At 36.3% G+C, this 13,153-nt stretch overlaps 1 long non-coding RNA gene across 1 annotated transcript; it reads right to left on the reverse strand.

The window, feature by feature from the left end:
• Positions 1-324: 324 nt before the first annotated feature.
• Positions 325-2,204, reverse strand: LOC139197377 (uncharacterized). Its single transcript, XR_011582737.1, has 4 exons — positions 2,059-2,204; positions 1,864-1,956; positions 1,524-1,590; positions 325-673 (listed from the first exon to the last, which is right to left on the reverse strand). It is a non-coding gene; the product is annotated as an uncharacterized lncRNA (long non-coding RNA).
• Positions 2,205-13,153: the final 10,949 nt, after the last annotated feature.

Raw genomic sequence — 13,153 nt, forward strand, 5'->3', positions numbered from 1 at the left:
ACCAATTTTGTTAACTATTGAACGCGACAAAATAGAAATTATATTTCCTTATAGGCTAGGATTAAAAGTTTGGGACTTGAGACCCCAACTCAAGACCTTGAACATGAAACCCCATATTTATGACCTTAAACTCGAAACAAACAATGAAATTTCTCCAATGCACATAAAAAATGTACATATTTAAGTTACACTTAAACAAGAATCGGTAGATATCGTTAGGCCAAATAATCTAATTGCTCTTGTACGTATATATAACTTAAATCTACACTTTGATGTGCATTGGAGAAACTCTTCCTAAAATTTAGCTCTATGTTTGACAGTGGTGAAGCGACCCACAAGGCTAAGGTGGGCTGTAGCTGACACACCTCGACCGGGATCGAGGCATGCTGGCCGTCATGTGAAGGTGACGTAACCATGTGCACAGTGCAGAAGCAATAAAGATAAGAAATATACGAATAAATAAAAACTGAAAGTTACTAATGTGCACTAATAAACAGGAAGTGCTAAGAGTGAGATACAAGTGTAAACACTTCTAATTAGAGCATAGAAAGTCTAGGTGGAGTCCAGTAGGACAAGTACTAGTTATACAGTATCAGAAGATGTCCTACAACTAATTTATTCTGTCAAAACTGCCGAAATCCTCAATGCCACCAACAACAAGTTTACCTAAAACCTGGAGGAACGCAAAACAGAAAACGTGAGTGGGCAAAAACAAATGTTTTACAAAACCATTTCATTTCTCAACAGTTCTAACCCCTCTTCGTAAAACATGTATAACTTTTCCCATAAATGGAATATAAACATATGCATAAATGTATATTTAATTATCTCAATTCAAATCATGCTTCACATAATCATAATCATAAGTATGCCATGCCAAGATGCAAATAAAATAAGTAATTCAGGTGAGAATAATTTCATGGAAGATAACATATTAGCCGAAACCCCTGCATAAGTCTGTACGGCTGAATTCATAGCTCATTAGTCAATCTAGTCAGAGTCACTACTATGACCTATATGGCACTACACTGCACACAAGTCGGAACCACTAAAAAGGGGTATGTACAATAAGATTGGGTGTAATATAATTATGCTCAATTCTACTCTCTCATGATAACTGGGTGATAATTCGCTAGTCACCTACGAGTCAGAACCACCTATGATGGTCTGTACGACAAGATTGTGCACCTAAATTGGATCCAATATGAGCATATGGTACGAGAGGTGACATTATATACAGGCCTGTGCCATATCTCTGGCTAATCACTAACACCGGGGTGCAGGTTTATGAGCTCTATGCTTCTCAATTAATCACAACTTTAATCACATTCACAATTCAAAAACTCATATGGGCTTACCTGAGCATCCACAACACCACATTCATATATTATGCATCATATAACAATCCGTATACAAAATATAAATCCATATGCATGGCATTCAAGGCATACTTTCATTTAAACGCATTTTCTGGGAAAATATCAAGTGCATAAATATATACTGAAAACCAAAAGCCCACTCACTGGTATGTCGAAGGGTTGTAGCCCCCGAGTCGCCCTTGACTGCGCTCGTCCTCAGGATAAGCCTCCCCTATATGCAAAATAACTATCATACATTATTTAAAGTACATAGACAAAACTAGCTAATAACTTCTCATACAATGCTCAAATGGGGTGTTTGAATATACCAACGTGATCTACACAACCTCACGAACATCCCCATATTTTTAAAATAATTTTCCGACCACCCACGAGCCGGCAAGTGCATGGCAATACTCGCGGCCACGCGCAGTGAACCCTAACGGAAACCCTAACTGCCGTTAAGAATATTCCGTTAAATAGTAATAGAATTCGTTAGTTTTACCTGATGGCGTCAGAATATTCCGTCAACTTTGATGAAATATTCCATCTTCTTCTCCGGTTAGACTCGCCGGTCGCCATCGCCGTTCATCAGAAACTGGAAAAATCACAGAAACCTTCATATCCTGTCCAAATCTCAACCAAATTCCACGAAACTTGAACCAATTTGAAGCTTAGGACAAGTAGAACAAAACATTACCTTTCATCGACGGAACTTGCCGGAAAATCCTTCGATATTTCGGCTAAACCTGCAACTCGTCGTATCTCAACTTTCCGACGTCCAAATCACTTCATTTTTCTTCTCCGAGCTTCGTGAAGACAATCTAAAGCTTCCTATGCCCTTAAAAACTCCTAAAAACCTCACATCAATTAGTGCATGAACAGTGCAAGAAATTTGGGGTTCGAGTTCCAAGATTTTTAAAGGTTTTAAGGTTTAAAAATGGTATAAATCAACTCAGAGACTTGCAAGGAGTTTGAATCTTACCTTCTTGACGTCGATCCGTGCTTGAAATGGAAGCTTGGAGTTTGTCCGTACGTTTGTACGGGTTTTCTGAAAAATCCGAGAGAAATGAGAAAGAGGGAAGGCACGGGAGAGAGGGAGAGGTCTTTTGGGTATGTGTGTGTGGTCCTCACACTAACACATCATCAAACAACACTCACCATAAAAATTTAGGTCTAAACTTGACCAAATTAAACTAGGGCAATAAAATAAATCCAAAATTTTTGCCCAAGTCCAACGATTCAATCCATCCCTCAGGGGTAATTCCGTCAATTCACCTCATCGAGATACAATAAGTTCGGGGATGGGCTGTGACAGTAGCCCAAGGAGGTTTTCTATAAGAGTAGTGCTATTCATGCACTCATTTTTACTTCTCACACACTACTCTCAATTTTTGGTTATCAGATAGAATAAATTGAAGATAATCAACAACAAAAAAATAATAAGAGTGTGTTAGAGGTAAAAATGGGTGTGTGAATAATACTATTCTTTTGTAAACTCATGCTTATAGCCCACTCAATTTCAATATAGGTTATTATTTAATATACAATTTAGTAGAGGATAGGTAATAAATAATAAGTTTTATGCTAAAAATTATAAAATAGTTCTATCTCTCGTCCCCCTTTATCCTATTTGTAAAAGAAAAGGACTATTTACCCTATGCAATTTAGTCTATGTGCTTCTTACTCAAGATAAGAAAAATAATTTTTTTTAAATCCACTATTAATCCCTATTTCCGCAATTCTTTTTTGTTACGCTTTTCCAATGAAGTCACCTTTGGTACGTTCTTAATCTCTTTATTTACTTATTCTTGATTTAATTAGTGGGTTAATTATTTATATGATCCTTGAATTTATCGGCTAGGTTATGATTTTGGGAATAATTTATATTCTATTGTTGTTCTTTTATATTGATTATTATATAATTTTATATAAACAAAAAAAAAATAAACATATGATATCAGAATATTAATTTCAACTAGCCCACCTAAAGAAAATTTCTAGCTCCGCCCTTGATGTTTGAATAACCAAACAATGGAATGCCCATTCTTAAAATATTAAGCATGCCAACTACGCCTCACTATATGGTAATCACTTGTTTACTTATGAATCACAATGAGTTATATATATAGTCTATGATTTCATCTCAAATAGCATTCTTTTTATTGTTTGCATGTAGTCTAATATCCTAATAGATAAAGTGTTAAGTTTTCACTTAAGCATTCCGAGATAGAAACTCACTTCTCCTAAATTATGTAATAGTTTTCATCCCTCTCCTCAACTTAATAATAATAAACTTTCTTTAGAAAAAAAAATCTAATCTTAAGGAAATTTTGATGGCTTTGGTATTAATGGTAGCGATGGAACTGACCCTTTTATTTTTATTTTAAATTCGATAGCCAAGTGATAAAATGATAACAGGTCTTCTTCTTCCAGTGGGTTAATTATAATTACACTAACACCTTTTGGAGTTTATCAAGTTTTCACAAAACCCCTTAATTTTGAGACATTACACTAACACCTCCTTAGGTTTTAATTTACTTTCACATAATCCATTCAGTAAAAGATCTACTAATAAATTGACAACTTTACCCTTATAACTAATACTTAAACAATAAGAAAAGTCTTTATAATTTATAGAAAAATAAATTAAACATTAAAATGGTCACCAACTTCATCTTCTTTTTCCCAGCTGAGAATGCTTATGAAAAATGGGATTCTACTTCATTAGCATTCTGCTTGCAGCCATAAGAAAATAATTAAAGCAACAAAATTCCATTTTCATGAAAAATTAGTTTGATATGGCAAAACAAGTCCAGAGGCGCAAGAGGAATTAATTGTAGTTGTAATGATTTTTTTTTTTTTTTTTTGTCTTTTGGTCTAATTCTATTCTTTCAAACCCAAAAAGGAGATGTTGCTTTTCTTCCTCAAATTAATTTTCAGGAAAAAGAGTAAAATGAGAATTCCTGAAGAATAATGAAATGTCGATGCATAAACCTGCTGAATAACGTATAGTTATCATAAACTTCATAATCTCTATGCCTGCAAAGCCTCGATGCCCCTCCCACTTTGTGAAAGCGCTATATAATTGCACTCCAAGTTACTGTATCCCTTGTTGGCATCCTCCTACACACCAGACTGTTGTCTTCCAAATTCCCACACTTTAGGCATACATGATTGAAAGAGCACTTCTAATTGGTAGTATAAGACTGAACCCATACTTGATGGTACGGGCATGGATTTGCTTTCCTTGTCCAAAAGCACTTATACTCGAACATACTTTGAGGATTGTAATCCCTGAAAATTTAAATATATGTATATGTGAAGAAAAAATCGAAAATAAATTGATTTAGGATTATGAAAACATTGAATTGAGAACATTTAAGTTTTATTTCTAGGAATTTTTATAATTTACGTTGGTTTTTCCTTGTTGATAAGTGAAATGACGAAAATGGCCGGGTTGGCTAAATTGAAATATATTGTCCTCGTATATTTCATCATTTTCTTGGCATATTTGGATAGAGTTTGATCTCACGAGTGTGTAGGCGAAAACCGTTCGTGAAACGGAATTATAACGAATAAAATAGAAACGGACGAGCATAGGGGCAGAGTGGTCATTTTTCTATGAATTTAGAAGGCTTCATAATTTTGGGAGCTTGTCGTGGAAAAGAGGGGAGGAAAAAAGAAAGATAAAAGAAGAAAAAGAAAAAAAAAAGGAAGGGAGAAGGAGGGGGGAGAAGGAAGAGAGTTGCAGGAGGGAAAAGAGGAAAAGGGAAGGTGAATCAGGAAGGAGAACAGGGAGGGAAAGGAGGGAGTGGAGAGGCACACAACCAAATCCTATTTTCCCTTGACCCATCTCCAACCCGTGACCCATTTCCAAAACCAGTCACCTCGAGTTGATTCCTATGCAATATTCACTATTTTTCCCAACGAATTGGGACTTCCCTCACCTGCAAGCATCATCATGCTCCTCCTCCTTAGTTAACCACCCATAGATTCGAAGCAAGGGTGTCCTGTTCATGGGGTATGGCGGTGATGGTGCCACAGGACTCTTAGGAAAAATTCACCAAATTCTGAAAGAAATCCCATCGATTTCCTCCACCATTAGACTTTTTTCAACCCTGGAACAAAACCCAAGCATTGGTTGGGGTGTTGGAACGGTTTTGGAGTCGAATCGAAAAACACCCTTTTCTAAGGTTCTGGTGGGTTTTAGTAAATTGGAGCTTTTCCCGGCCAAATTGGACTTGGCCACATATATAAAGTTTGCTCTACTCTTTGAGATCTTCATTTCTGTAATTTTTTAGAATTTTAGAAATAGTTAAATTTTCTGGCGAGTCAGAAGGGCGAACCACCCGAGGCGACACGTGCGGTGGCGCACGGCCAGGGAGTTGAAATTGTGTTTTTATGCGAGTTTCGTTATTCTAATTATGCTTTTGAGATCTATCTGTTGTCGTTTGAATATTAACACAGTTGTGATATATATTGGATTCATTGGATATATTCGGATTTGGTTTAAGTTTTGGAAATGTGAACTACGAAAGGCTTGATCCCGCTCAAGGGTATGTACGTAGTCTAACAGAGTTTAGATGCAGCCTTAAATATTCAAGAACCAATATTTAGATGGAAATTTTGATCTAAGAGAAGGAAATGGTTCTAAATTGGAAGTGAAATTGTATGTTTTGGTAAATGAATAATGGTTATGGATTAGACATGGGATGAATGAAAATATATGGAGAATGATGACTAATGTTAGTGTATTAAATCTTTACTTTGAAGATATGTTTTGACATTTAGAAAAACATGGATAGTTTTGTATGGAGCTAAATTGTTCGAAGTAAAAAAAAATTGTAATTAGTGGTAATAAATTAACCATGATTCTAAATTGGGCCTATCATCGAAATTAACTCTTGAAATAAATTTATTTTGGGGCGGGGCGTGACAAAATGGTATCAGAGCAAATGATCCTGCTCTATAATATATATGTCTCACATATACATATATAGGTTTTGCATAGTGGTTGTGGTGCAATTTACTTGGTAATTATATCGTTAATGGGAATTATGAGTTGTACTAATATTGCATATATTGTGAATTATGATGCTTTGAATTGAATTGAATGGGAGTAGGAAAATTTTAAAATATCATATTCATGTTATAGCTTTGAAGATAAGCATTTGATTAAAGTTTTGGATTAATCTAGAATTGAGTTGATATTATGCTATGCATTATGATAATGCTGAATGTTAAGATGATTGTGAGGTGGTGATAAGTAGGTGGAGAAGTTGTATTATACCTGGCACTTGAGAAATTGAATTGGGCAAAGAGGCCCGTTGATATAAGGGTGGATATGTGAATTGGGCAAAAAGGCTTGTGAATCTGAAATGGGGCGAAAAAGGCTCGTGAATGTGGAATTGAGCGAAAAAGGCCCGTGAATGTGAAATTGGGCGGAAAAGGCCCGTAGATGTGAAAAGAAAGAAGAAGAAGAAGAAGAAGAAGAAGAAGAAGAAGAAGAAGAAGAACAACAACAAGAACAACAACAACAATAACAACAACAACAACAAGAAGAAGAAGAAGAAGAAGAAGAACAACAACAACAACAACAACAACAACAACAACAACAAGAAAAAGAAGAAGAAGAAGAAGAAAAACAACAACAACAACAAGGGTAAATAGCCAAAATGGTCCTTGAGATTTGCATAATTCATCCCTTTGGTCCCTAACATCAAAGTGGTCCCTGAGATTGTCCACCATCCATCATTTTGGTCCTTCCATTAAAAACTCCATTAAGTGTCTTGGAACTCTTGGCCGGAAGTTTAGGCAATTTTCAAAGCTTCGTAACTCAATCGTTTCTTAACCAAATTCGACCCATAATATATCAAAATGAAGATAGTAAAGTGTAGAATAAGATTATATATATTTGGAAGCCCAATGGTTGCTAAAGATAGCCAGAAAATAGCCTTAAAGTTGACTGGTCAGAGAGAAAACTGGAAAACTCGCCGAAAACTGGGTAAACTTTAAACATTCATAACTTCTTCAATACTCAACGAAATCAAGTGATTCAAAAACAAAAATCATACTTCTAGATGAAACAAAGAGAATGGTATCTTCTTAGATGGCTAACTCTCCGTGGTTTGGCCGGAAAATGGCTCGAAAGTGGCTGTCCATGGCCACTTTCGAGCCATTTTCCGGCCAAACCACGGCGAGTTAGCCATCAAAAAAGGTAAAATTATCTTTTTCTCATCGAGAAGTATGATTTTCATTTTTGAATCACTTGATTTTGTTTAGTATTGAAAAAGTTATGAACGTTTAAAGTTTACCCAGTTTCGGCGAGTTTTCCAGTTTTCCCTCAGACCAGTCAACTTTAAGGCTATTTTCCGGCTATCTCCAGCAACCGTTGGGCTTCCAAAGAGGTATAATATTATTCTACATTTTCGTATCTTCATTTTGATATATTATGGGTCAAATTTGGTTAAGAAACGATTGAGTTACGAAGCTTTGAAAATTGCCCAAACTTCCGGCCAAAAGCTCCGGGACACTTAACGGAGTTTTTAACAGAATGACCAAAATGATGGATGGTGGACAATCTCAGGGACCACTTTAATTGATTTGAAATGTGAGGGACCAAAGTGATGAGTTATGCAAATCTCAGGGACCATTTTGGCTATTTAGCCAGAAAAAGAAAGTGTGATGTGTATTGACCAGGTATATTACAATCTTTTCCAGCCTACTAATCACTGATTGAAATAAAAGAAAATGATAGTGAAATCATTGTTCTGTCAATGATAAGTGTGGATAGAAATTTTAAAATGTTACAGCCAACAATAAATGTAGTTGGAAATGTTAATATTTTTGGAAGATATGGTGATTTGTTGAAGGGGAATGGAATTATAAACTGTGATTATGGTTTGCCATTATAATGAGAATGGTGGGTGGATATGAATGAAATTATGGAATGAAATTTTTGAGTTCGTTTAATACAAATGATTTCCCAACTGAATTTCTTCGTCTGATGAAAAGAATTGACGGGTAAAGTTGATAATTATAAACTTGATTGGTTTGGTTTTCCATTAATGCATTATGGTGTGAAATTTTGATATTTTGTTAGCCACGTTAGTCATGGCTTGAAATTTGGCATGTGACTTTGTCAATGTGAGATAAGTTAGTTCTATGACTGAGACTATCTTTAAATTGATACATGAACTGATTGCATAATCTGTTTTGGTGAGAAAATGGGAACAAATTGGTTGAATTATTACTATCTTATTCATTGTGTTGGAGTATGTGAAAGTTTATAAAATTGATGTTGCACAATTCATCCAATAAATGATCTTAATATCGATGCTCGTCTTACCATTATAACCTTGATTCAAAACAAATTGGTTGAATGTGGCATGTTGACTAAAGTTTAACCCTTCATTTGTAAGAAGAAATAATTGTTGCCGTGATAGCTATTCTTGATTCAAAGATTGTTTTCACAACATTCACATTGATACCTATAATCTCGTTCCTTGTGTAGTAAAATATGACATAGGTATGCTCTGAAAACAAAACTAAAGGAATGTCAATTTTTTTTTTTTGGACCAAAAGTAAGCATATAATAGATGATATGGAAATCATTTGAGTCAAATTTGATCAATGTCTCATAATTCGATTCATTTGTGATCACTTGGTATTCTTCTTTCCATTACCTAGTGATGTGATTGGAAATTCCAATAATTTTGGTTGGAATTTTGGAACTTGATTTGTCAATTTAAATGGTTGTTGATATTATTTTGCCAATGAATGTGGCTAGAAATTTTGAGAAAGAATCGTAGTTACGGCTATGTATAGCCAATGATGGTGGATGGTTTACCAATGATTGTAATTATTATGTTAGTATCTGTCTAACCAATAGTAAATGTGGTTTGATAATTTAGTAATTATTTTAAGTTACGAGAACTGTGGCTTCATGTGGGTTCTTATTTTTCCCATGGGAATGGCTAAATTTTTTATATTTATTATGCCAATAAATGTGACCGGAAATATGAGACTGTGAGTAAGCATCACGATTACTATTCTTTGGTTTAAATATTTACGGAGCTTGAATAAAATTGTAGACTGAGATTATAATTATATTCACCATAAAAGAAATAGTGGAATTAGTTTTAATTTCTTTTTGTAACTTGGTGGTTGAAATCTCAAGAACGAGATTTATTTTAACGGGGGGTGAATGTAATACCCTGAAAATTTAAATATATGTATATGTGAAGAAAAAATCAAAATAAATCAATTTAGGATTATGAAAAAAATTGAATTGAGAACGTTTAAGTTTTATTTCTAGGAATTTTTATAATTTACATTGGATTTTCCTTGTTGATAAGTGAAATGACGAAAATGCCCTAGTTGGCTATATTGAAATATATTGTCCTCGTATATTTCATCATTTTCTTGGCATATTTGGATAGAGTTCGATCTCACGAGCGTGTAGGCGAAAATCGTTCGTGAAACGGAATTATAACAAATAAAATAGAAACGGACGAACATAGCGGCAGAGTAGTCATTTTGCTATGAATCTAGAAGGCTCCATAATTTTGGGAGCTTGTCGTGGAAAAGAGGGGAGAAAGAAGAAAGATAAAAGAAGAAAAAGAAAAAAAAAGGAAGAGAGAAGGAGAAGGAAGAAGGAAGAGAGTTGCAGGAGGGAAAGGAGGAAGAGGGAAGGCGAATTAGGAAGGAGAACAGGGAGGGAAAGGAGGGAGTGGAGAGGCACACAACCAAATCCACTTTTCCCTTCACCCATCTCCAATCTGTGACCCGTTTCCAAAACCGGTCACCTCGAGTTGATTCCGGTGCAATATTCATTATTTTTCCCAGCGAATTGGGACTTCCCTCACCATCAAGCATCATCATGCTCCTCCTTCTTAGTTAATCACCCATAGATTCAAAGCAAGGGTGTCCTTTTCATGGGGTATGGCAGCGACGATTCTGCGGGACTCTTGGGAAAAATTCACCAAATTCTTAAAGAAATCCCATCAATTTCCTCCACCATTAAACTCTTCTTGAGCCCTGGAACAAAGCCCAAGCATTGGTTGGGGCATTGGAACGGTTTTGGAGTCGAATTTAAAACACCATTTTCTAGGGTTTTGGTGGGTTTTAGTAAAATTGGAGCTTTTCCCGGCCAAATTGGACTTGGCCACAAGTATAAAGTTTGCTCTACTCTTTGAGATCTTCATTTCTGTAATTTTTGAGAATTTTTAGAAATAGTTAAATTTTCTGGCGAGTCGAGGCGGCCGACCGCCACCCGAGGGAGCTAAAATTGTGTTTTTATGCGAGTTTCGTTATTCTAATTATGTTTTTGAGATCCATCTGTTGTGGTTTGAATATTAACAAAATTGTGGTATATATTGGATTAATTGGATATATTAGGATTTGGTTTCAATTTTGGAAATGTGAACTATGAAAGGCTTGATCCCGCTCAAGGGTACGTAGGCAGTCTAAGAGAGTTTAGATGCAACCTTAAATATTCGAGAACTAATATTTAGATGGAAATTTTGATCTAAGAGAAGGAAATGGTTCTAAATTGGAAGTGAAATTGTATGTTTTGGTAAATGATTAATGGTTATGGATTAGATGTGGGATGAATGAAAACATATGGAGAATGATGACTAATGTTAGTGTATTAAATATTTACTTTAAAGATATGTTTTGACATTTAGAAAAACATGGATAGTTTTGTACAGAACTAAATTGTGACGACCCATACTCTCTTGCCCTTGAGCGTTGGGTTGTGGTAGTATTAATGGATTAAGAAAATGGGGGAAAAAGGGCTAAAAGAATGGACCAATTATCTAATTTCCTAAGTTTTGGGATCCAGTTGAAATTGTAGTGTTGTTGCGACCAAGTTTGAATAGCCCAATTAGAACTTAGGGATATTAGGTGGGTGCCCAATCCAAGTCAACACATACACACACTCACACGTGCAACATTTCCCGTACTCTTTCTTTAGTTCTCGAACCCTCTCCCTTTCCGTACACCGGAAACTAGCCTAAATCCCTTTAAACCATTGCAAATCAAGCTAATGGTAGTTACCTTCGAGTTCCTTGCAAGCTCAGGAGTCTAACCGTACCATTAGTTTGACGTGAGGACTTTGGGAACCTGAGAACCTATGAGCTCCAACGAGTTGCCCTGTTGCTCAAGCTTGATCGCCAGTGTTTCACGGGGTTCTAAGGTATGAGAAAGTCTTAAAACGACTTTACGAAGTTGTTAGAGGAATTTTGGAAGGTTTTGGACGGCGGCACACTCGAGTTCATTGAGTTGCAGACTTAGCCGGTTTCCATGAAATTATTCCAGCTAAATTCCATTGGTTTTAGGACTCCAAAGTGTTTCCAGCGAGTGTAGCAATGACAGGCGCCGGACTCCGACGAACCAAGGAAAGAGAAGGGGAATATTCCGGCAATTGCCTCCTGAATTATCTAAAGTGCATAATATGTTTCATGTTTCTATGCTTCTTCATTATGTCTCAGATCCATCACATGAACCTTCTCAACCATTGGAAATTAATCCAGATTTGACTTATGACGAGGAGCCGGTGACGATTTTAGATTGGAAGGATAAGGTTCCGAGGAATAAAATCGTGTGCTTAGTGAAAGTTTTGTGGAGGAAGCGACCTGGGAAACGGAGGATCGTATGAGAGATATGTATCCACACTTGTTTTACGAATATTAGTGGATACTAGGGGTTTGTATATTATTGTATGAAATTTTATGGACAAAATGTTCTTAAGGGGGGTAAGTTATGACGACCCATCCTGAATTTATATTTATTTATCCCCGATAGCATGGAAGTGACTATTTTTCCCTTGAGCGTTGGGTTGTGGTAGTATTAATGGATTAAGAAAATGGGAAAAAAAAAGGGCTAAAAGAATGGACCAATTATCTAATTTCCTAAGTTTTGGGATCCAATTGAAATTGTACGGTTGTTAGGACCAACTTTGTACAGCCCAATTAGAACTTAGGGATATTAGGTGGGTGCCCAATCCAGATCAACACATACACACACTCACACGTGCAACTTTTCCCGTACTCTCTTTCTCATTCTCGAACACTCTCCCTTTCCATACACCAGAAACCAGCCCAAATCCCTTCAAACCATTGCAGATCGAGCTAGTGGTAGTTACCTTCGAGTTCCTTGCAAGCTCAGGAGTCTAACCATACCATTAGTTTGACGTGAGGAGTTTAGGAACCTGAGAACCTGCGAGCTCCGAAGAGGTGCCCTATTGCTCGAGCTTGATCTCGAGTGTTTCACAGGGTTCTAAGGTACGAGAGAGTCTTAAAATGACTTACGAAGCTGTTAGAGGAATTTTGGAAGGTTTTGGACATCGAGACATTCGAGTTCATTGAGTTGCAGACTTAGTCGGTTCCCACAAAATTATTCCGACTAAATTCCATTGCTTTTAGGACTCCAAAGTGTTTCCGGCGAGTGTAGCTGTGACCGACACTGAACTCTGACGAACCAAGGAAGGACAAGGGGAATATTCCGTCAACTTTGATGGAATATGCTAACGACGTCAGGTAAATTAAGCGGTATATTCTATTATTTAATGGAATATTCCCTAACACCGTTAGGGAATCCGTCAATGTGCTAGGCATGTGCCTGCGCATGGGCGGCGCGTGTAGCCATGCCTTGGCTGGCACATAAGGGTGCGTGGAAACTTAGAAATTTTTTCTAAAAATATGAGGATGTTCATGGGGTTGAGTAGGCCACGATGGTATATTCAAATACCCCAATTGAGCAACGTATGAGAAGTTATTACCTAATTT

This window comes from Malus domestica, chromosome 07 (genome assembly GCF_042453785.1).
Source record: "Malus domestica chromosome 07, GDT2T_hap1".
Taxonomy (NCBI): Eukaryota; Viridiplantae; Streptophyta; class Magnoliopsida; order Rosales; family Rosaceae; genus Malus; species Malus domestica.